This window comes from Camelus bactrianus, chromosome 12, assembly GCF_048773025.1.
Source record: "Camelus bactrianus isolate YW-2024 breed Bactrian camel chromosome 12, ASM4877302v1, whole genome shotgun sequence".
Classification (NCBI taxonomy): Eukaryota; Metazoa; Chordata; class Mammalia; order Artiodactyla; family Camelidae; genus Camelus; species Camelus bactrianus.
Window position 1 is genome coordinate 18,341,607 of NC_133550.1, and position 25,286 is coordinate 18,366,892.

Genomic DNA, 25,286 nt, shown 5'->3' on the forward strand with positions numbered 1-25,286 from the left:
ACTTTCTCAGGGGGGTTTTCTAGGAGGCAGTTACCCTGCTCTGTGCTTAGTAAATGAGTGATTCAGAAACTTACTCAGATAAATGCTGCTTCCCTTCCCAATGTGAGAAGAAAAGGGCTTGTTGTGGCCATGAGGAGGTTATAAGCCCATTACAGATACGGCTGCCACTGTGAGCCGATTGACCAGCTAATAGTCCCAGCTGCGTGCCACCTGCCGCACCTTTAGCCACTGCACAATATCCACCAGGGCATCCTAGAAAGGGTGATGCAGAGCCACACAACCTGTAAATTCTGCTTCCTCAAAAACCAAAAGTCAAGGATCATCATGATGACAAACACTCACTGAGTGCTCACCATGTGCCAGGCTCTGTTCTAAGCATTCCTGCTTTCAATTAACTCACTTATTCCTTATAAGAATCCAGCCTTACAGTGCAGATGAGGGAACTGAGTTACAGGGATCAAATAGGTTCAATAACTCACCTATGGTACAAGGGTAGCCAGTGGCAGAGCTGGGATTTGAACCCAAGCAGATTGGCTTCCAGCCTGGCTCTTAACCGCTACTCTAGTTCCCCTCCCAGGGTGTGAGGGGTGGTCTGAAAAGCAAGGAAGAAGAAAAGCCTGTAACTCAGGCTCTGGTCTCGAATAGTGCATAACGCTTCAGTATCTCCATCAAATCCACTGCCGAGCCAAGCTTCTAGTCAAGCACACCAGAGAGGCTTCTCTCTAGATTACTCTCTGTGTTTTGTGGTCAAGTGGCTGCACAATGGCCCCAATATGGGACACATTGTGTCTACGTTCCTTTTCTAGGTAGGAGCACCTGGTTTCTAACTCTGATATCTGTGCAGGTCTTTCTTCCCCCTCTGCCTGCCACTTCCTCCATGACAGCGGGGGCAGCTTCCTCCCAACGCCTGTGTTGCCATCATAACCCATCTTTTTGTTAGTTACTGGCTGATTTCACCTCGCCTCTGACTTGTGTTCCCACCGCACACACAGAGCGCTGGGCACACAGTGGGTGCTCAGTGCTTGCTCCAAGACTAGGGAATGAAAGATCATTTCAGACGATGAAGAAGAACCATTGTAGAAATGGAGCTCCTGCCTCTGCAAGCCCGGAAGCCATGCCAGGTGGAAAAGCCGACACTGAGCCATTGGCACAAGGCGAGCGCCATTTTCAAGTGCCACGGCAAATCTACATTGAAGCATGAGGAGTATTTTTATCGCTGCACCTTGCCAAATGGAACTGAAGCAGATTTTGATATAAAAATTGACAGGAAGCAAAAATGGAATGAATAAAAATAGAAAAGAAATTACCAGGCTTTGAAAGGGAAGTACACAAGATGAAAATGGAATTAACTTTACCTTGACTGGAGGAGATTACATAAAAAATGAATAAATTGGCAGTAAATTAACATGTAGCACATCTACAATCTGTCTTGAGGGGATAACAAAAGATATTTTTATTATCTCAGTGCAGAGTTTTGGTTGATTTTTTTCCCCATTGGCTCCTGAAATGAGAGATTTAGTTTTATATAGAACTAAGTGTCATGCTTTGCCCAACTGTGTGGGGCACTCAGGAGTCTGTCTGCTGTATGTTTCTCTCTAAATCTCCCTGGATGTGGCTATTTTGTTGGATGGAATTTCCTGTAAAGTTGAGTGTAATTACTTAAGGATTGAAGTGTGTGTGTGTGTGTGTGTGTGTGTGTTTTGTTTGGGGTTATGGGAGATGGAATATTCCAGAGCTGAAACCCTTAGAAGAAGTCTGATATGGCAAATGCAGAATCCAATTAGGACAGAAAACCCAGTCCCCTCCCTGAAGCTCAGAGTAGCTTCTCTTGGGCAAATCGCCTGATCTCTGGGGCTCAAGTTTCACTAATTACAAAATGGAGATGCTAATTCCTGCTTTTCCTATCTCATTTATGAGGATCAAATGAGATAATGGACATAAAAGTGCTTTGAAGGGTTTAAATATGGTGCTAATGCAAGGAATTATTATAATTTTCTAAGTAATAAAATTATTGTGTGTGTAATTTTAAGATGGCGAAGGTTTATTTTGAGGAGTAGAGGAATCGCGGTACATAGGAGTCCCTTATATTTATATTGTATCTTGAAATTTAAAAAATCCACAATCTACATTTACCTCCCAGATTCACCTAATAATTTTTCAAGATGAGCATCTCTTTGGCCAGATGCAGAAGGGGTGAGTGAATTGCACACGGTCTCTCAGCTCCTAAATAGTGGAACCAACACTGGAGCCCCCACCACCCCACCGCTGGTCCAAAGAGCCACCATGTTGTTGCTTCTTCCGTTCTTCACAGTAGTGTGTGTGTGTGTGTGTGTGTGTGTGTGTGTGTGTGTGTGTGTGTGAATAACATTTTCCAATTAATAAAGACATAAAAAAGTGGAATTCCTGTTCCATGTTTCCTCCTTCAGCACTTCTTTTACAGACATAGTATATCGGGGGTCTTTTTGGACACTTGGTGGCATTTATTCAATAAATATATACTATACTAGACCCATGCTGGATGCTTGGGGGACCTGGTGAAGAGGTCACTGCTTTGGTCTTTAGGAAACTGCTGGTCTAGAAAGGAAGACAGACACAGAAACAGGCAAGGACATTATGTGATAAATGCTGTGACTGAGTTGGGTAACTCAGTGGTACCCCAGGTCACAGTGGGTCCTGAGAACTGGTGGCCGGGCCCACCTGCGCCAGAAGTAGACCTAATGGTGCTGACATGGGGGAAAGGAGGTGGGGTTGGGAAGTGCTAAAGGGCCTGACAACCCGGAAGTAGTACTGATGGTGGAATCTCAGGCAGGCTGGCGGGGGCTCTATATGTGGGGGACCATCTGCCCTTTCCAAATTGCACCCCACAGGCAGCTGCTTGGCATGCCTGCTGGTACTGGGGCCAGAAAGCCTGGTCACGTTTTGACCTTGGCGGCCCAGCCAGCCTTAGAGACCAGCCTGGGGACACCAGCAGGAGCTGTCTCTGGCTATTAGGGTATCTCTGGGAGCCACCTTTCCTATTTTAGATAATCAGAAAACTAGAGAACATATGGTGGCACGCAGTGGCTCAGCTTGGGTCTTTTAGGAAAGAGGAACATCTGGTGAAGGGAAGTCTCAGGAAGCTTTGACAGCACAGCTGAGGGCTGATTTCTGTTACATACATCATGGTGTGACATCTACCCCAGACAGTTTCTACCCAAGTGTTGGTAACATTCCTCCCATTTCAGCTGTTCTTACAGCTCTCCAAAGTGTAGCAGCGGTTGAGTCCTATTTTTCTTTTAGTCGAATTAAAAAGAGTGATTTTGGACTCTGGGAGGAAAGATTCATTTGTTGTTGAAAGATGATGCATTTTGAATCTCCTTGGGTACCAAGGATTAAATCACGTATTTTCAACATACAGACACTTCAATATTTCTAATGATTTACAAACATCCTTGGTCCAGAAATAATTGCTTAATCTTTTCCAAAAGTCTAGATGAACACTTCTGTTTAAGTGAACTTTCTACTGAAGCACAACATGCTTAGCACCAGTGCTAAGCACACAGCTTGATGAATTTTCATAAAATGAACACATTTGTGTTTGGATCAAGAAACGACACGGGTAGCTCACCAGAAGGCCCCTGGCAACTCCTTGCAGTCACTCCCTACCGACCCCCCAGCCCCTATCACCACCATAATGGTAACGGCTTTGCCTGTTACTGAAATTTACATGAATGGGGGCGGGGGGATACAGTATGTACACTTTGGCATCTGGACTCTTACTCAACAATGTAGTCAGGAAGATAGAGATGTGGACCTGACAGCGGGAGGTAGAGAGGACAAAAGGGTGGGCATTCTGTTCTGAAGGCGGGAAGACAGGGGTCCAGGAAGCCATTACCCCCCGCCCCCCGCCAGGGCTGAAAGAAAGACTGGAAAGAGAACTAGATGTGTGCCTACCTGAAGTTCCACATCCCGCTCCTCTGGAAGTAGATTCCCCACCCTACCTGCCTTCCCCAGTGCCATTTTGATAATATCTGGAGATCCACCTGACAGGACTCCCTGAGGGAGTGGTTGCAGGTGTGGAGAGAAACAGACGAATCAAAGCTGATCCTTCAGGTCTTTGCTTGAAAACTGGGTTGCTGCTATTTCCTGAGTTGAAGGAAGAGGGGGAGAAATGGGCATTGGGGGACTGTTAATCAACTGTTGTGTTTTGGATAAGTATTGAGATGCTTCTTAAACAAAATCCAAGTGGGTCAGAGCTCTGGGGAGCAGTCAAAGCTTGTGTTACAGATTTAGGAATCATTAGTGTGCGGATGGTTTACTCTATGGGGGGACAGGGTGAGAGAGTGAAGATGCAGTGACTGGCAGCTCAGATAAAATCCCCTTTCTGTGCTTCCCCATCCACCTCCTCTACAACCTGTGCTCGCATCCTGTGCATCCGCTCAGCCTCTGGGCCCTGGTCCTTCCCTTTTCTCCCACATCTTCAGTCCCTCTCCTCCCCCACCCCTTCCCTTGTATGGTATCACAAAAGCCCAAGTCATTGGGGAAGAGGAAATTTCCCTGAGAAAGTGGGAAGGTGGCTGTGGGTAGGGAGGATGGCGGCGGGGCTGGCTGTTGGAAAGATTCAACTGTGGTAGGGCAAGTGTTTATTGTACGTGTGTGTGTGTGTGTGTGTGTGTGTGTGTGTTTAGCTTGAGGAGTCAGAAGTAGACTCCTACATTGTGTGAGCAACAGTATTTGGGGGTAGGAAAAAAATCCTTTTCAGATTAAACTCTCTCTTCATTGTTTAAGCGTTGGCACCCTGACTGGTGAGTACTTGTTTTTCAACCAGGGGTAGGATGCTGGAATGAGGCTCTGGCAATCCCTGGTGACTAAACTGGAAAACAAACGTGTGCCTTCTCCCTCAGACATTTATGGCAATTAATTCGTTTATATCCAACCTTGAACAGATGTAGCACTTGGGGAAAAAAAAAAGTGTTCCTTCATGCCTAGATTCCTCCTCTTCTCTTAGTTAGACCACAAAGACAATAAAGGATGACATGAAATATGCAACATTGCCTTAAGAAGAAACAGAAATGCAAACACAACCCGAAGATTGACAGGCTCCTGGGGAGCCCGCATCTTCCAGGTTCCGGTTTGCTCCCTTCCTCACCCCCTCCTCCCTCCTTTTTCAATCTCTTTGTGTTGCCGGGACTTGAGTCCCTTGCCTGTTTCTCATCCCTGCCCGGTTAGTTGGCTTTTTCTCATTCCTTTGTACAACTAGGGTTTTCACATTTCCTCAGGACAATACTGCAAAATAAGATCACATTGGAAAAAAAAAAAAAAAGGAATTACATGTTCTGCTAGCAAAATAACCAAAAACTTGAAGAGGGCCTAAGCAAGCTGATTCCTGAAAATAAGACACAGACGAAAAGCTGTCTTTTAGGAAGTGCACACAAGTGGGTTGTTTTTTTTAACCGAAGTATAGTTGATTGACAATGTTGTGTTAATTTCTGGTGTACACATAGTGATTCAGTTATATATATATATTCCTTTCCATAGCCTTTTTCATTATAGTCCATTACAAGGTATTGAATGTAGTTTCCTGTGCTATACAATAAGACCTTGTTGTTTATTTATTTTATACATAGTAGTTAGTATCTGCAGATCTCGAACTCCCAATTTATCCCTCCTGACCCTGCCCCCCAACCCCGTAACTGCAAGTTTGTTTTCTCTGACTATGAGTCTGTTTTTGTTTTGTGAATAAGTTCATTTCTGTCTTTCTTTTTTTACGATTCCCCATATAAGTGATATCATACAGTATTTGTCTTTCTCTGACTAACTGATTTCGCTTATAGTATGATCATCTCCAGGTCCATCTACGTTGCTGCAAATGGCATTATTTCACTCTTTTTTTTTTTATGGCTGAGTAGCATTCAATTGTCTAAATACACCACAACTTCTTTATCTAGTCATCTGTCCACACATGTGTTTTTAACCTTTTGAGGACCAAAGACATAAGACAGGGTGAAATAGGGTAGGTTTTACTCTCAGATGGGGCCCAAGTGCTGCTCCATAGAATAACTGAGCTCCTAGAAAAGTTATGTGCCCTAAGGTATGTCTGCCACCTGCTCTGACTCAGTGACTAATGTTTCTACTTGAGGATGAAATCATTAATGAGTTATGTTTTGCTGGTGGTGTGGATCCTACTGCTGTAGACGTATTATTCAGCTCACATTTGTATACATTTGTCTGGCTCATTGCTGCTTAGGAAGCACCCTCCTTATGTGCCAGGTGCTGAGCTACAGGGAGGTGGGCACTGCTCCCCCGTTCTCACGACAACTCTGTGAGGGGGCCCTGGTGATGCCCATTTAACAGGTGAGGCCACTGAGGCTCAGGAAAAACTTACCTGTCTGGACCTTCCTCGCATTCCCACCTACTCTAGGGCTGATTGTTTCAGTGATTTGATGACAACGCCCATTGAAACACAGATGTGTGATCGTCACGAGAGCCCTGGCTTGTTCATCAGAGAGCCAGATCCTGTGAAGAGGGGACAGGCTGGGTGTGAAGCAGGACAAGCAGGGATGGAGGGGACAGGTCCTGCAGGGAAGGCCAGATTCATGCCCTGGGTGATCATGATGAGCCCAGTGCCTCCCGGCATGTAGATGGGAGTGAGGAGGAAAGAAAAATGGTGTAATTTTGCTGGAAGCTGGTCTGGATGAAGCATAAACCTCTCTTTTAACAAGGTGACAGGCACTGTGCAGGGTTGTTCACTAGACCTTGGGAAACCCACATCCCTTGAACTTGGCTCCAGCCCTCAATCCTGGCTGACCTCAGGGCCTCCTGCTCGCTCGCTGGAAGCACCAGTGCGTGGGGGTGAGGACGGGGGGCTGAGGACCCCCCTGAGGGGCAACACAACAGCGAAGGCCCCCAGCAGAGGGACCAGTTACCGGCTCAGCACTGGCCTGATCTCAGATCCTGCAGTTGCCTCTCTGTCCAAGACCCCAAATGTGGAAGGAGGCAGCCCAGCATCCCATGTCCATCCTTTTCTTTCCTTGGGGGCTCCGGTATCCACGACCTCTGATGCCCTTCCCTGTGAACCTACCAGCAGGATCTCTGGACTAAAAAACAGAGAAGAGCTTTTTGTCCTGCCCAGGAATGTATTTTCTTCCTTTCTTCCATTCTTCCATATTCTCTTTGGTCTTCCCTTTCTTTTTCCTGTAAATTTTCTTTCTTAGAAGATCTTCTCTTCTGTAAGTCATAAGCAAGAATCCTTGCAAAGAAAGCTTTTCTCACATTGACCACGACTTTTATATATTATGATATGTAAGGCAATTTGAATCTCCGAAAAGGAATTCCCCACAATTGCTGTATTTCTAAAGGTTTCCCTTTGTTGTGGATTTCTTGGTGTCTACTGCAATACATGCTGGGACATGCTGTTGCCTGGGTCACAGGTAGATTCGTCTGCATGATCGAAGGCTTGCCTGTACTTATGGCATGCGTGCTACGACCTGCTCTAAGGTTAACGGGTCTGCCATCTTCTTCATTGGAATAAACTCTTGCTCTGCTGTCTAGTCCCTTATAGTAAGTACGCCGTGATTTTCATAGGCCATTTTCCCCATTCACACATTTAATTGGTTTCTCTGTGCTAAGAATTCTCTGATGTCCAATTAGGCAAAGGTTCTGTCTTAAGGGTTTTCCGCAGTGGTCACATTTAAATGGTGTGTGGCTGTTAGCATAACTGACACCATGTTGGGTCCTTACCCTTCCTCCTGCCCTTCCGCTGACCTTACCCAGGACTGTACTGTGCAGTGAGTCACTTCTCTGTCATCAAGGGCTTTGTAGTTAAAAATTGTTTAATAAGCATTACGACCAGGTGGTCTCTACGCTCTGCTAGTCCCCAAACAATGATGAAAACCTTCCCTGACATATTCCTGGCACTCACGAGAATAGTTACTCATTCATCAATCTTGACCTAGGCATGCATGTCCTGTTTCCAAGCACCAACCCCCAGTTAACTATAAACTTGTCCTAATGGCCCCTTGGCTGTGTGGCATGCGTCTGCAAATGCTTCCAGATCTTTGTCCCCAGGACCCCAATCCCGCTCTGTGAGAAAGTTACTCAGTAACACACTGACCCGTTGACTAGATGGAGCTGCCTTGTTTTAAGGTCTCAAGATGCCTTCTCAGTTCAGTGGGATTTTTCTATGCCCTCTGTCCCCCAACAAATGGCTTCTCCCCAGTTTTCCATTTTTTGATGTTGAGTAAGGACTCAGTTCTTATAGACACTTTCCCAGACTCAAGACACACATAGGTATGTATTCTCCTATACATTTTATGGTGGGATTTTCCTGGCATGGTTTTCCACGATCATCACATATATATGTAAGATTTCTTCACTTTTCCAAATGTTGATGTTTTCTTGGAGATTCACATTTAAAAGTCATATAGTTGTATAGCTGTGTTCATAGCAGCGTCAGTTGCAATGGCCAAAAGATAGAAGCAACCAAAATGTCCACTGATGGATGAATGGATAAGTAAAATATGACATATATACACAGTGGAATATACTCAGCCTCAAAAAGGAAGGGGATTCTGACACGTGCTACAACATGGATGGACCTTAAAAACGTACCAAGTGAAATAAGTCAGACACAAAAGGGCAAATGCTACATGATCCCACTTATGTTAGATACCTAGAATAATTAAATTCATTCAGATAGAAAGTAGAGCAGTGGCTGCCAGGGGCTGGGGTCAGGGGGCAGATGGGAGGGTATTGTTTGATGGGCACAGAGTTTTGATTTGGGAAGATGAAAGAGTTCTGGCGATGGATGGTGGTGATGGTTGCACAACAGTGTGAAGGTACTTAATGCCACTGAACTGTACACTTAAAAATGGTTAAAATGGTAAATTTTGTTATACGTATTTTACTGCTATCTTTTAAAGGACAGTAAAAAAAAGTTTTATAGAGTCTTTCTTTTGCAATGCTGGCATTTTCCTCCAATTTCTTGTTTTACTCACCCTCTGGTGGAATTTTCATGCTTGATCTCCACTTTGCTGGAAGCAATGAGGGGGAAAAGGCTTTTCCTTCTCTTTCCCTTCTGCTGTCTTTGTAAGCAGCTCCTCTTTCCCTGGGACCCTCTTGCACACGCCTGCCACTGCACAGACACACGTTCTGAAGCAGACGGCTCCTTCTTGGTCTGGGTGTTGTCCTCTGACGAAATAGACAGAAGATGCTAATAACGTCCCTGCGCCATTGGTCAGTATCAGGAACGAACTCTTCTTAGTTCTTTGGGAAAGCAGGACCCAGAAGTCTTGCAATTGAGAAGTCATAGCTTCTTCTTTGAAAGATGGAAATCCCAGTGAGACCAAGGTCTTTCCATTCTCCAGCATCTCATCTTCTGGGCAGGATTCAGACACAACTTCTCTCACAGCCTCAAACTTCAAGGAATTCCCCCAAACAATTCATGCCCAGCGTGCAGGAGCCCAGATGAAGAACCAGCGGTAGCCTGGCTCAGAGGACCACAGCCATTACTGCGAACCCCAGACTTGCCCAGAAGTCTAGGAGGATCAGGAGCAGCAATTCACCGGAGTCCTGAAATGACGTGTGGGCACTGGGACTGGAGTGAGCACAGGTGCCCTGCGGTGCTTCTCTCTAGGGTATTTGCATTTTAAGAAGGGATCAAGTTCTTACCGGGGCTTTTCAGACTAGAACCAGCAGGTGGGGTTGTATTTCTTCTGATAGCAGCACCAGTAAAATTACCTATTCCACCTGTGTGTGTGCGCCCCTGCTCCAAGTTACAGGTGCAAAGCTGGAGCTAGTCACGAGACCCAAGTTTGAATCCCTGGCCTGTCTCTGTCAGTGAGGCCTTGGGGATGTCAGTTAACCTCACAGCTCTTCGGGGTTAGACAAAGTGCGCCTGTCTTATGGGATTGCTGGGAAGATAACAGGAACTATTATGGGAAAAGAGGAGAAATCTATATAGCTCAATTTTGCAAGGGTGTGAGTGCAAATTAGATGCTTTTTGTAATGCTAACCATATTTTATCTGAATCTTTTAGCACAATTATCTGATGTGCATTTTGGCTGAGGAGATTTATGGGAAAATGTAGCTAGGCATGGCTGGAGATGGAAAATGGGATGGACAGGCTAGTGTACAGTGTGCCCTTAATTGAGATAATTTTCTAACATATTTTGGTGACTTCCTAGGACAACATTAACACAACAGACAAGGCTCTGTATGAGTGTTCATCTCGTGGGTGGCGGGTGGATATACTGAAGTCAGGAAAGGGGTTGAGGGGAGATGGACTCACAAAGGTCCAGGCAGGCTTTTCTGATCTTCCTTGAGAAGATGAACAGCATCCTTGGTGGACTAGAGGCTGGCTGTAAAACCCAGCACATCAACAGGGCAAAGACCCCTTTAAGAGGGGGTCAGTGACACCCTGTGTTAGTTTCCTATAGCAGCTCTAACAAATTACAACAAATTTAGCAGCTTCAAACCACACAAACATATTGCCTTACGGTTCAAAAGTCCTAAGGTGGTATCACTGGGCTAAAGTCAACACCAGGACTGGTTCTTCCTGGAGGCTCTGGGAGAATCCATTTCCTGGCCTTTACCAGTTTCTAGTGGCTGCCTATATTCCTTGCCTTGTGTCTCTTTTCTCCATCTTCAAAGTGCATCCCTCCACCCTCTGCTTCTGTCACTATATCTGCTTCTCCTTCGACTTTGACTCTCCTGCCTCCCTCTTTTAAAGACCATTGGGATGACATTGCCCATCCAGATAATCCGGGATAATCTTCCCATCTCAAGGCCCTTAATTTAGTCATCTCTGTAAAGTCTTTTTTGCCATGTAAGGAGACATTCACAGGTCCTGGGGATTAGGACTTGGACATATTTGAAATTATGTTTCACTACTCAGACTACCACACGCACGCACGCACGCACTCACACACCATTTAATCACTACCGGAAGAACCAGAGAAAGAGCTAATTGTAGATTAAGAACAGAATGGAGTATCCAAGACATTTTATACTAAGTTGGTTTGTGATCAATTCACTGCATTTCAATTTCCCAACGACCAATTTATCTAACTTTTAAATTTTACGAATATTCTAAAAGTTGTCTCTTTTAATGATTTGAATGTCATTTGTCTATTCTTCAATGCTTAGTATTCTTTGCCAATTCCTCAACTGGGATGTCAGCCTTAATTTTGAGCTTCCAGCAATTAAAACTTAATTATACCACATTAAGTCAAATTAGATTAAAATCGTACAGGCTTAGGATAAAGGGATGAAGTTTTAACTGGGGATTTTGCAGGAAGAAACAGATGAGGCTGTATTTAAATTAGAAATTTTAATTTAAGCTTAAAAGCACCTGAGGAAAAAAATTAGTAGTAGTCCAAATTATTTCATAAGAAATAGTGACATTTTAAATTCTAACAAGAAACAATTGAGATAAAACAAACCAAGGCAGAAGAAAGAAAGGGAGGATGCCCAGAAGATTGGGTTATAATGATTTCTATGATCAATGTCTCAACTTTGATACTCACTGACTGTAAGTACAAAATTGTTGTGAAAGGGTTTTGTTTTAATTTTTTTTTTAATCCTAAAATGCTGAAGAGACTGACAAAGTGAGAAACAACATGGAAGCTACAGGAATAATCACATCACACAGTAGATTTGAATTATTAAATTGTTAGAAAAGGTGTGTTGACTAAGTACTTGAGAAATTGGCAGAACAATCCCAAATATGCTAAAATGTTGGCAAAACCAAAACAGCACGAAAGAAATCAGTATCAACTGAAAAATTCTTGGGGGAAGCAAGGACTGACATTTAGGTTATGACATGATTTCTGAATTTTTAATACAGTGTAAAAGCGCTTAAAGATTTTTTTCAATGCTGCTATGAAGGCAAAGTGAAATCTTGTTAATGAAAACTAGAAAAATCCTCTCAAATGACTAAGATGGTTCCATGGAGACAAGTGACGCTAGGGTTATAAAGAATTAGGAGAAGCAGGTTTTTTTTTTTTTTTAATAAAATGGTAAATTTGGTGAGTTGATAATTGGACAAATTGTTTTTTTGCAAACTGTGCTTTCAGTTATTTAAGCTTCGGTAACTGCCCTGCTACCCTTGGTGAGGGGTTGTCTAGCTAGGGTACCAGGTGGCTCAGTGGAACTGAATGGGAGGCCAGGGCTGCCCCGGTTTCTTCTTGCTTCCTGGGTCCCATTCCTGGTGAGTGTGAGTGGCTTGGGGGCTTTCTCACTGCAGAGGTTTGGTCCCATCCTACCAGTAAACCTCTCCCTCCGTGGTACCCAGCCCATCCCAGCCATGTTGCTAGCGTGTCTGTAACCCTTCATTGCACTTGTGAATTACACATTTGTGTCTTTCAACTAAAGCTTAACGCTCTCAGGCAGTGGTGATGCCTCATCCAATGTTTTCTCTCCAGCCCCGAACCTAGTGTCTGGCACATTATATGTGCTCAAAGAGTGATTATTGAACAAGTGGATAGATGTGGGAAAGATTTTTATTTTCATAAATGTGTTATTTCTCCAGGAGCTAACACTTAACTCCTTCCAGCTGGATTCCACATCCCTGTGCTTTCTTCCTCTGTTGTGGCAAATATCACCCCTGTGTCCTTGCCCACCTCTTCCTCACAGAAGCAGGGCAGGTTTCTCCTCATCTGTGCACCCCTGGGTGCAGCAGTACTGGACCCTTAACATGTCTGACTGATCATTTAATGGTCTGAAGTGAGCTTCCCAAGGTTGGAAGGAGATTCCCTGTGCGTGGCATTTCCAGTGTGACTTTCCAAGCTCTTTCATAACGTAAAGATCTTCAAGTGAGTTCTTTCCATTCATCTTAGCTGATTATTCATTTTCTTTTGGCTGAGAAGCAACCAATTTATTCATTGGCTTCTTCAGAACCTACTTTGTGCCATAATTCTAAGCAGTAGGATACAGTTGTGAACAAAGCAGGCAAAATATTTCATAAGTGTTATATTTCAGTAATTCCTTTTACTTTTTTTCTAATTGAAGTACAGTCAATTACAATGTGTCAATTTCTGGTGTACAGCACAATGTCCCAGTCATGCATACACATACATATATTCATTTTCATATTTTTTTCATTAAAGGTTGTAATTCCTTTTACTTTTGTGTTCTTTCTAAAAGTAACATTATTGGAAACAACTATTCTCCTATTTTTCATTTCTACCATCTTTGTAACATGAGTGGGATTTCCCAGGCAATGTTTCATGTTTATTGCTGAAATAAACACATTTAAAAAAATTCTCATTGCTTAGTTCATCCACGAATATTTGGAAATACTTTGTCATTGCTTCACATGGGTCTCATTTCTCTTTTCACAGAAACAAATTATTCATTATTATTAAAAATGCTGTTCTTCCCTTTAATGTTTGGATTTTTCATTTAATGTTTGAAAACCCTGTATTCGTTCTTGTAGTGATAAAGGGGGCATGATTTTGTCATAATAGAGTCTAAAAAAAGCCACTGATGTAAAACGCAAGTTGCATGTAGATGAGTGGAGATGATGACTTCAGGTTTCTATAAATATTTCTGAGTATTTTCCCAAAGGCCTTTTCTATAATTCCTTCTTCGTGTTCCCGTAGCGGGTTATATGTGGTTTTATCATGGCGCTTTGTGCACAGTTGTTATTATTTACTCGTTTTCCCTCCTCACTAGACTCTAAGGATCTTACCTCCATTTGCATCCCGAGTGCCTAGTGCCCTGACTGCTCGATCAACATCACTGCCACGAAGGGATGAATTCAAGGCTGCATTTTCATTCTTTTTAAAATAATGATACCAACAGCTAACGCTTACTGGCTGCATTCTATGACCCAGGCATTAAGCTGCCCTCATTTCATGTGTTATTTCACAGAATCCTCACTGCGGCTCTATCTATAATGCAGATATTCTTGTTATCCCCACCCCCTTTACCAGGAAGGAAACCAGCACAGGGAGGGAGAGGGAGAGAGAGAGAGAGAGAGAGAGATGGAGGTTAATTAGCTTTCCCAGGGTTACACAGCACTGACAGCAGTGTGGGATAGGAACCCACGTCTGATTAACCCAGAGGCTCGTGTTTCAACCTTACGCTATACTATCAAGTCGTGTCAGTTCACCATAACTGGAAACTGTTTAAAAGGACTGCCTCTGTTAGTCCTCTTTTTATTCCTATATATAAACATAGGCATGTCTGCTGCATCCATGGAAATAATACCTGGCTAGTGGCCTCAAAACAAAAGCCAGTCCGAGGGGAGGAACATGTGTAGGAAACCAGAGACAGAGGAAAGTGGATGGCAGAATCGTCTATTTGGTGCTAGATGGGGCATGAAAGTGAAAATTTTATCCAATCATCATGATGGCTTCTGGGTATTCATCCCTAAATGCCTAGTGATAATCTTCCGATGATATGTGAAAATGCCCACAACAAGGTCCTAATGTGTAGCACAGGGAACTATACTCAATAGCTTGTAATAACCTATAAGGATGTGAAAAAGGGTGTGTGTGTGTGTGTGTGTGTGTGTGTGTATCTGAATCACTATGCTGCGTACCACCAGAAACTAACACTATGTTGTAAATCAACTAGACTTTGATTAAAAAAAAGAAAAGAAGACCAAAACAGAGGGTAACCAAGGGAGAGTAAAATTGATAACAATGCAGAAAAATAACCAAAAGAATGAATAAAAGATAAAGAAGCAATGGTTGGAGGGAAGATGGGTGAAGTGAAAGAGTAGCAGATAAATTCTAATGAACGAAGACTCTGAAGAAAAGTTAAAAACTGGAACAAAATGCTATTTAAAATCATAATTAATGAACACTTTCTGTCTCTGGGAGTTTGAAGATCAGAAAGTATGCTTCAGAGAGAATTCCCATCTTTTTTCTGGGCGAATGCTGTTCCAAAGATGCAGCCAAATCAAAAGCAGAAAGGAGAGGGCAGAGAAGTTAAGCGACCGTTCCGATGAGGGTGTCTCAACCGCGGCCTTAACGCCATTTGAGGCTGTGTTCTGGGTCGAGCTGTGTCCCCTAAAGTTCACATGCTGAAGTTCTAACCCTGACGACCTCAGAAGGTGACCTGATTTGGAGACAGGCTCTTTACAGAGGTGATCAAGTTAAAGTGAGGTCCTGAGGGTGACCTGATCCAGCAGGACGGGTGACTCACAAGAAGGGGGAATTTGGACTTGGAGAGGGACGCTGAGTGAAGAGACAGAAAGACAGATGGCTGTCTGCAAGCCAAGGACAGATGCTTCCCTCAGAGCCTCAGACAGAAGGAATGCTGCCTGTCGCACTTCTAGCCTCCAGAACAGTGTCAATACGCTCCTGTTGTTTAGGGCGCCCAGTCTGTGGTGCCTCATTACTGCAGCCCTGGCAGGGAATACAGGTCTGGTCATTGCTGTGAGGGGCTGGCCTGTGCGTTGTAGGATGTTTTGCAACACGCCCGGCCTCTACCCACTAAAGGCCGCTAGCATCTCTTTCCCCCGGTTGTGACCATCCAGAATGTCTCCCACCACGGCCGACTATCCCCAGGGGAAGGGGAAAGCAGACTAGACTCTCCGTGGCCTTGAGGCAGTTGCTGGTCTCAGAAGTCAGAGGCACATCCACTGCCAACTTCACAGCACTCTGCCAGCCCTGGTGATTTCCCAAGCAGAGCGATATACTTAATTTGGAGCACTTAACTTCATCTGAACGGGGCCCACTCACAAAGCATGCTCTATAATGGGAAAAAAAAAAAAATTCGAATCAAATGGAGATCTAGCAAAGATTTAAAAAAAAAAGTTCCCTCAGTCATCCTCAAGGAAAACATGGGATTTCATTTTTCTTAACTGTGGACAGCGTTTCATCTGAAAACAAGACATTTGTAGACGTCCCCTGCTTGTAAGAGTGGGAGGTTTGCCATCCCCCAGGAATGATCAAAGAAGGAAAATGATGCTTCTGTGCTATTCAAAAGACAAACAGGACCCTGCCTCGGGAAGAAAGCTGTAGGAGAGGGAGCTAAGGAGACAGTGGAGGGCCACGTAAGTATTTTAGTAAACCAGCACAAAGGCTTGGATGACGTCACTCTTTAGTCACAGGTGAGTAGTTAGTTAGTTGTGATGAATGGAGCAGAACAGAAACAGACAGCAGCAGGGATATAGGTCATGTGGCTAAATCCTTTCTACATCCTTTAGTTCCGGAGGGGTTCTAAAAGGGCACATCTTCAGAGCTGCCATAATTGTGTTTTTCTCACAGCGTGAACTCTTCCTAATGGCACTGCTGCAAGCTATGCTCAGGTGATGAATTTTTTCCCAGCAGCTCAATGCATCGTTTTAAACAACAGACAACTCTTTCTCTTTTGCTAATAGTTTAAGCATGTTGGCAGAGTCTCGATTATAAATCTGTAAGCGATCCTTTCAAGTAGGACCACCTACACGTGTAATTAACTTCAAGATTTAGCTGTCAGGACTCATCATAATTGATCAGGTAGTATTTCGTTTTCTTTTTTTCCTCCTATTTGCAAGTTCTTTGCTGCTTTCTCTCCTCGTGCACACGTATGCATACACTAGTGTTTCTCTACCCCTATGTCATTATTCAATGGTGACTTAAAACTGGAAGTAACTAAAAAAAAAAAAACCAAAAAAAAATCAGAGCCATTCCTATCCCTTCTGTCTCTGACTTGGGAGCTCCCATATATGGCCTTGGTGACCCCCAGGTTGTCACCCTCATCACTTCACTGGGTGGAATGTCAGGTCATGGGAGCAGGAGACAGAAAACTTGGTTCAGTTTTGGCTCTTCTGCGTCCTGACTGTGTTTCTGAGCACCTACTTCTTTACCTCTGAAACAGACACACTGAAGTATCCCTGACTGCTCATCTCATAGGCCTGTGAGACTCAGACAGGATAAAAGGTACGAAAGTGGTTTATAAGCCGTCAAGTGCTTCAGCCTGGAAGATCCTATTGTCATTGTTACGTCCCAGTGAGGACGGAGGTCAAAGGCCTGTGAAAGGTTAGAGGTGGGGGGATTACTGGCCCAAGTCTCCTGGGAGTCACTTGAGTTCTGGAAGGAAACAGAGTACCTTTGAGACAAGGCGCTGGCCCACCAGGATTGGATTTAGCCTCCTCGAGAAGAAGTTCATAGCCCTATACTTCTGAGAGAGTTGTTTTCCAAAGATCTGTAAATTTACAGCATAGGGATTATTAAACACGGACATAATCTGATTTTTGTTACTCAGGCTCTGTTACCAAGTCCAAACTCACTCTGCTCACTGCACAACAGGCCAGTAAATCGGGAGACAAGGTGTTGGGGCAAGGAATAACAACTTTATTCAGAAAGCCAGCAGACTGAGAAGATGGGGGAACTAATGTCCTAGAGAACCATCTTCCCCAAGTCAGAATTCAGGCTCCTTTTATACTAAAAATGGGGAGGGTGTGTATTGTTTGTTACAAACTTCTTGATGCCAGAATCCTTTATTCTGCAGCTGTCCATGTAGGTCAGGTTATGGTGTCCCTGTAAACCTCCAATATGACAAGTGTTATTCTCTGTTCTGCAACTTTTTACCTGTATATGAATGGGAAAGTGTTATATCCTTAAGAGTTAGAGCCTTGAGAATGGGCTCTCCCGTATATTTCAGGCTCTAGGCAACATTCTTTTATAAAAGGTGTAAAACCAGCATGACTAAGCCCAGGAAACAGAGCCCAGGGTTAGAGCCAAAGGAACAGACCTTATATGGAGACAGATTTGTTCTTCCCTACTACAGGGGGAAACAAGACGTGCTGGAGTTCTTAGACAGGTGCTTTGTAAGCAGGACACTTATTTAAGGGGTTCTTGGAAAATGACAGACATTCTCCAGAGGAAGCAAAGAAGGGCTTTATAGAGAAACCAGACCCCCACACCAAAGACAAGGAGGAAAGCTACAACAGCAGGAGGGCCAGGCTGGGGGACGCGGCAGCCCTGGGTGAGCATAGGCGCTTGTGCTGGAACAGCAGGGGCCGCAGTCTTTCTCACCTTCCCAAGCCTTGTCATTTCCAGCATTTCCTACCCAGCATTTCCAGCGAGGGCCAGTTCTCCCCATCCAATCCCTGCTCCTGCTCTGGTGGGAACATAACTGCTATTTGTCTTTCACTGTTTCTCTAGCACTCTCTCTATAAGGCGTGCAAGGCAAGTATTCTTCTTTTCCCCGTTTTACAAAAGAAGAGAAGGAAACTCAAGAGGTTAAAACATGGAAAACAGGGTCTCGAAGAGGTATTTGCACACTGGTGTTCATGGCAGACTTAAGGTGGAAGTAGCCCAATGCCCATTGACAGATGAATGGACAAACAAAAAAGCTGTAAACATACAATGGAATATTATTCAGTCATAAAAAGGAAGGAAGTTCTGACACATTCTACAGCATAGATGAACCTTGAAGACACTGTGCTAAGTGAAATAAACTAGTCACAAAGATCGAGAGCTCTGTGATTCCACTTACATGAAGTGTCTAGACTAGTCAAATTCATAAGGCAGAAAGTAGATGGTGTTTTCCAGGGACTGAGGGGAGGGGTACATGGGGAGTTATATTTAATGGGCATAGAGTTTCAGTTTTGCAAGATGAAAATTTGGGGGACTAAGTTATGCAACAATGTGAATATACTTAACACTACTGAACTGTACACTTAAAAATGACAAGGGGTAAATTTTATGTTATTTATATGTTAACCACAATTAAAAATAAAAAAAAAGAAGTTAAGACACTAGTGCAAAGTAGTTCACAGTTCAAAATACTTGCATTCCACTTCCGACTCAAATTCTGTAAAGTTCTGTTGCAGTACAAGGAAGTGAAAAAAAAAAAAAAAAAAAAGAAACCCAAAAGCAACAGAAGGGGAGTGCAGAGACCTCATCCTCTCCACTTCCTCTCCATTTTCAAAATAGTAGAGTCTGGTATCTGAAGACTTCTAGAATAAAAGTCCTTTCTAAGGAGTGGGATTATAAGATATGTTTTTGTGTGCATGTTATTCTATGTTATCTTATGTTTCCTTATGTTTCTATAATGACTGGATTACCTTTATAAGTAGAGGGTGGAAGTGCTGATTTTCTACTAAAACTGCCACGGGACACAAACCTTTGAGATGCTTGGTTATCACAGCTTAACGACGTCCTGTGAAGATGAAGTAGCCCCGTTGTTTCCAATGTGCCACCAGCCCATCCCGGGAAGGATCTGGTGCCGTCATGAGGCTGCCCTAGTTGTAGGAAGAGAAAAAGACCAGAGAAGGCAAATGACCTTCCCCAAGCTTCTAACCAGTCATCATCAGGTCAGGACTAGAAATTAGGTCTTGCCACCTCCACTCCAGTGCCCTGAGCCCAACTTCACTATTTCTCTGAATCTGAGGCGCTTGGTGTACAATTGAGGTCATGTTTACATGCAGCTCTGCTTCATTCACACCTCGGGACCAGGGATGTCATGGGCCAGATAATTCTTTGTGGAATGGGGCTGTCCTGTGGACTGTAGTATACTTAGCAGTGTCCCTGGCCCCTCTCCACATTTGCCAGTAGCACCCCCAGGATCCTCTCACCCTTTTGTGACAATCAAAAATGTCTTCAGACATTGCCAAGTGTCCCCTGGGGGCACAATCATTCTGGTTAAAAGCCACTGATGTACTCTTGGTGACAATTCATGTAATCAGCAGCCTTTTCTTTTAGACCTTTGTTCAGAGTTCACCAGACTCTGGGAGGTTTATGTAAAAAAAAAAAAAAAAAAAATCCTGCTAAAAATCTCTGGCCTGTTCCTTGCCTCTCATGCAGCTCCGTGTTGCTCATACTGTGTTGCTGTCAATGAAAAGTCAATTAACAATCAAGTTAAGAAGAAAAATAAGGAATTTTATTCGAGCCAAACTGAGGGTTATAACCTGGGAGACAGACTCTCAGAAAACTCTGAGAACTGTTGTCCCTGTTAGATGTCCAAGGCAAAGTCATACACATTTTTTGAGACAAAGGATCGTACATCAAAATGAGATACTGATATTTTATGTAAAGTTCGCCAAGAATTCATAGTCCAGGTAAGCATGGTACCAAGTGAGCAGCAAGGCACGACGACCCCCTACAGAGTGAGGAAAGAACGCTTTTCTTCTAAGAAGTTCCATTGCTAGAGTCAGAAGAAAAGAAAAGAAAAAAAAAAAAAAGATCTTCATGGCTGAGCAGGCATTCCCATCTTTGAAGAGCTCTGGTTAATGTGTAATGCCGATGCCAACCACACATTAGGGAGGTGAGGGGAGGCCCAAACAGACACAGAGAGAGAATTTTATGTTTAATTTTTCTTGCCCCACGTTAGAATATAAATGTTATTTCATCACTACTAAGAGAAATCCTGGGTGGCTGGAGCAAGCGGCTACAATGATGGTTTTGCTGGTTTTACTGATACCTGTCTCCAGCCTTATCCTTAGCCAAGCTTCCCTGCAATTCATCTGCTTTCCCAGTGTCTGTGCCATGTACGGATTCCTTCCTGCCATGGGCAGGCCTTGCCCATTTCTCTCTCCCCGGCTCAGAGCATGTCCCCCATCTGGATGGCCCTGACCTCTGGAGTGGACTAGCCCCCGGGAGCAGACGCAGCACTGCGCTTGCATCAGAAAAGCTGAGTTTGACTCCTACCCTCCTAGTTTCCTCCTCTTGTTACCGAGTCCATGGTATCACCGCATGGGAGGGCAATAAATCAAGAGACAAGGTGCTGTGGCAAGGAATAATGACTTTATTTGGATAGCCAGCAGACTGAGAAGTTGGGGGACTAATGTCCTAGAGAACCATCCTCACCCAAGTCAGAATTCAGGCTCCTTTTAAACTAAAAGGGGGAGGGGGTGTGGTTGGTTGTTGCAAACTTCTTGGTGTCAGAATCCTTTGTTCTTGCAGCCGTCCACCTAGGTCAGGTCATGGTGCCCCTGTAAACCTCCAACATGACAAATGTTATTCTCTGTTTTGCAACTTTTTTATGAATGGAAAATTATTTAGGTTTATTAAGGTTATTATTACCCTTAAAGGTCAGAGCCTTGAGAATGGGCTCTCCTGTACATTTCAGGCTCTAGGCAACGTTCTTTTACAAAAGGTGCAGAACCGGCAGGACTAAGCCCAGGGACCAGAGCCCAGGGTTAGAGCTAAAGGAACAGGTATCATATGGAGTCAGGTTTGTTCTTCCCTGTTACACTCTGATGCTTCCCACCTTGTAAGATGCTGAGAACAAGAGAGACGATGTGCGTAAAGTGCCTAGTGCCATAGCTGGCTGAGCCGCCCATGCTGTCGTCACTGCCATTGTGATTTGGAACAAGCCACCTAAGCTTTCAGGGCCTTGACATCCTCATCAAAAAAAGGGAAGGGTTGGGGTGGGCTAACATCTAAGGTTTTCTTCAGGGTCAGCTTTCAAAGACTATTTGGGTTTTACAACTACAAAATGGAGTTGTTATAATTCCTTACAACATTGTGACATATAATGGGAAACCCTTGCAAAGTATAAATCACGTCAACACACAGTAGGTTTGGCCAGTTGGTTGGAAAGATGGTGGGCAGGTGGGACAGACACAAGGCTGTGGGGGCTGCTTGTCTGAGGGCTCACATGGCACTAGGGCTGCTCAGGCCACCTGTGAATGAGGCCCCCATCCTCCATTCTCTCTGTGGGGGAAATACACAAGGTAGCAGCCTCCTGGAACTCTCTATGGCAATGGGGAGTCAAGACTAACTACCAGCATGGAAGGAACTGTGGAATTCCTCTGCAAAGAGACTAGTTTTCCCATTCTCAGAAGGCTCAGGGGACCAAAGGGGAGGTGATGACTATTGCAGGTGATAAAGAGGTTGCCCCCAAAACTCTGAGAGGCCAAATTCTCAGCATGAGAATAAAAAGACCTGAGCCAAGCAGAGATAAATCCTAACAGCTCTGAGGAATCCTAAGAGAGTGCTGTTCTGATTCCTCATCTTCTGGCTCGAATGCCCATCACCCAGGTGGTACCCAACAAGTCCTTTACCTTCTGTGAAAAGAGTGGTATTGAGGTTACTTCTAACAGTATTAGTAGTGATGATGACAGACTCACCAGCTACTGTGCTAAACGCACATTACCATTAAAATCCTAACACCGTTATTTACGTATTATCACTCCCAGTTCGCCGAACGCCGTGCCAAAGCCCAAAAGCTGATCCTGAAGTCTTAAGTGTGATTTAGACAAGAAATTGCCATCTCCCATATGACACTGACCTTGTATAGGAGTCGTCAGCTGTGCTGGGGACACCTTCCTCCCCCTCCTGTCTCTTTTTGGACTTGGGCTTCCATCATTTAAAACTGCATTTATTTATATCGCTAAAAAATTGTAATATAGATATACGTCTCCATTCTGGCAGAGGTGGTATATTTAGCTATGATTGGTCTATTTTTGGTCTAAATCTTTGGTAATTTAGAGGAATGCAAAAATCATTTGAAGCAGGCACCAGGGACCTGTGCATCTAAACAGGCTCTATTTCTTATCAGCCTTGCCATCTGAGGCCGATCTGTTCCTTTCTCTCCTCCTTGGTGTCCTCATCTGTAAGTGAGACTAAATGATTTTCTTGTTGAGTGGTTATGAAGTGCCACTGATACAATGGACCTAAAAGTTCTTTGTCAAGGGTAAATTCTCATAAATAGACAAGGTATTCTTTGTTCTTGGGGGAACAAAGACTTTTATGTTTATTATTATTATTAATGTTAAAAACCAAAAACTTTTATGTGCGTTTTCTTATCATTAAATCAATACTAGCTCACATCATTCTTGTTCATGGCCATGATGATAAGAAAAAAAAAATCCATAAGCTCTTCATGCAGAAAAGGCAGTTAACACTGTAGTGTAGATCCTTCAAGATGTCTTCTTAAAATGGAAGGGACTCTTGTTACTTTAATTATAATTTTGTAAAAATAGGTGCTGATGAGATGGAGAAAAAAGAGAGTTTGAGGGCAATGGGCTGACCGAATGGAAGAGGGAGCTGATGGGGGACAGTGACACGTCTTCTCGGAAGCCCCCAGTCTGCCCACTAGTTGAGTAATCAGTTCAGTTAGCCAGTTAAAATAGGGAACTAGTGAAAATGGAAAACATTTGGAATATTTTATTAAAGTAAAACATATTTTTTTTGAAGTAAAACAAAAAACATAACTTCATTTGAAAATATTTTGAAGGGACGCATTTTCTTCTTTAAGCATACGACAGCTGATTGGAGCTCTGCGTGAACTTTTAAAAAGTAAAGGTTGACACAATGGCCAGTGGTCATCAGTCCCAGCATGTTTAAAGTAGAGAGAGAACCCAGAGAGAGAGGAGAAGCAATGCGAGTCAGAGTTTTCTAGATTAAACAGAATTACACCAAATTGTTTACATTTGTCTTGCCCACACCCAAAAGATTTTATCTTGTTTGTTTTTTAAGCTACTTTCCCTTTACTGTTTGTTAGAGGCATTCAGTTTGGATTTTATACAACAACAATTCTTTTCCTCACTCATATTTCCTTGGTTTACTTAGCTACAAAACAAGGACAACTGGCCAAACCGGTTTGTGGACAAACATATCTGCCTCTTGGTGACCCTACACTGTGGGGGCAGAAGCAGGCGCAGGGACCCTGAGTCCTGCCTCCAGGGCACAAACTCACTCTGCCATCAGACAGAATGTTTAACTGAGAGTAAGCCACACATCTGTCAATCCAGCTTGGAAGGTTGCTGATACACTGTAAATACAGAAAAACAATTGTGTCTAGGAGGAGGCTTTTGCTGCAAGTAACAGCAACCCGGATTCAAGCTGGTTTTGAAAAAATAAGGAGATTTAATTATGTCAAATAATAGGAAGGTTAAAAGTAAGATGGGCTTCAAGGCTGATTGATTCAGGGGTTTAATGGTGTCATGGCGGCCTCACACTATCTCCACCTCCCCCCACTGCTATCCACATCAGCCTCATCTCAAAACTGTGACCAGCAGATGGATCCTCAGGTTTCCTCCTTTTTGTTAAGTGTGAGTGGGAAACAATAGGAGTCCACCCGGGAATCAGGTCCTTCCCTTCCATCTGATTGGACCGACGTGGGCCCCATGCCCACCCCTAGACCATCATTAATAACCATCATCAGAAGAGTGGCGTGTGCTGGTTGGTTTAGAACATCAGCTTCCCCTAGAACTGCAAATGAATTCAGTTTCCCATTCCCGTGAATCCCAGGGGCTGGGTGAACACCTGAACCAAATTGGATTCCACTATGGAAGAGGAAGGAGGGAAGGATGCTGAGAGAGCTGTAGTGACTCCTACAGGAAGCTTCCCCGCTTCACTCGTTCCCTAGTGCTGGCTCCGTTGCCTCAGGTGCCAGGAATGTACATCCCTGAAGCATTTTTGTTCCTGGTCAAAAGCCCTCTCATCTGCATATGACCGAATCACTGTGCTGTACACCAGAAATTAACACAACATTGTAAACTGACTATACTTCAATTAAAAAAAAATTCCTCCCATGGTATCGCCTACAGTTAGCTATTCTGAACAGCTGAAAATGAGGAAATGAAAGCTTAGAACCTAGTCTCACTAAAACTCACGATCACCAAACAGGATGGCTCTCCCAGCAACTGGTGACCCGCCTACACGTCCCTTGGTGACTCACCGTCCACTCGACAGGAAACTGTTCACAGCTTCTCCCCCCTTGAACTCCAACACCTGCTTGCTCCTCTCCTCATGCTCCTGCAGACGCCTTTCACTCAGACTTTACTGTGAAAATAGAAGCTGCCAGACTGTTCCGGGATCGACGCTACCATCCGGCCACTGCTGGGTGCCTTGCCATCCCTGTGGTCACAGTAGGTGACCCCACTCTTCTCCCTCCACTTGTGCCTGGACTCCCCTTCTCATCCGTCCTCTTGGGCAACCAGCCCTTCTCTCTGGCTCTGTGCTCGGATAAAGGTGCCAGAAGCTTGCATCTTAAATAGGAAATCCCAAACCTCTTCCCCCACCTTCTTGACCGCTCCTTCCTGCTCTGCCAGTGTCACTTCTTTTATTTTTCTTTTTTTCACAAGGAACCATCTTTAAAATGTTGCCTAGAGTCATCGTCTCAGTCCTCATCCTCTCAACTCCCCAGCCTTGAGCTTTTCATCCCGTCCCGGCCACTGAAATGGCTCTAACCCAAGTCATCAAAGGCCTCCCTTTTGTCAAATCCAGGCACTGCTGCTTTGATCTGACTTGACCTCTCAGCGCTTTCTTCAGCCTGTCATGTTCTTGTCTCGGCTTCTACAGCACACGCTCCCTGGGCAGGATTTCCCTCCTCCATCGCTCGTGTTGCCCGCTCTCCTCTCTCCGAGCACACCTGAGCTTCACTGGGGCCCTGATCCTTCTCTCCTTCCTTCCTTCCTC

General features: G+C 44.1%; 1 long non-coding RNA gene across 1 annotated transcript in view; it reads left to right on the forward strand.

Annotated features, from left to right (window-relative positions):
• The window catches only part of LOC141579396 (uncharacterized), a 230,762-nt gene that overhangs the window by 118,129 nt on the left and 87,347 nt on the right, over positions 1-25,286 (forward strand). The gene's annotated exons all lie outside the window — the stretch shown is intronic.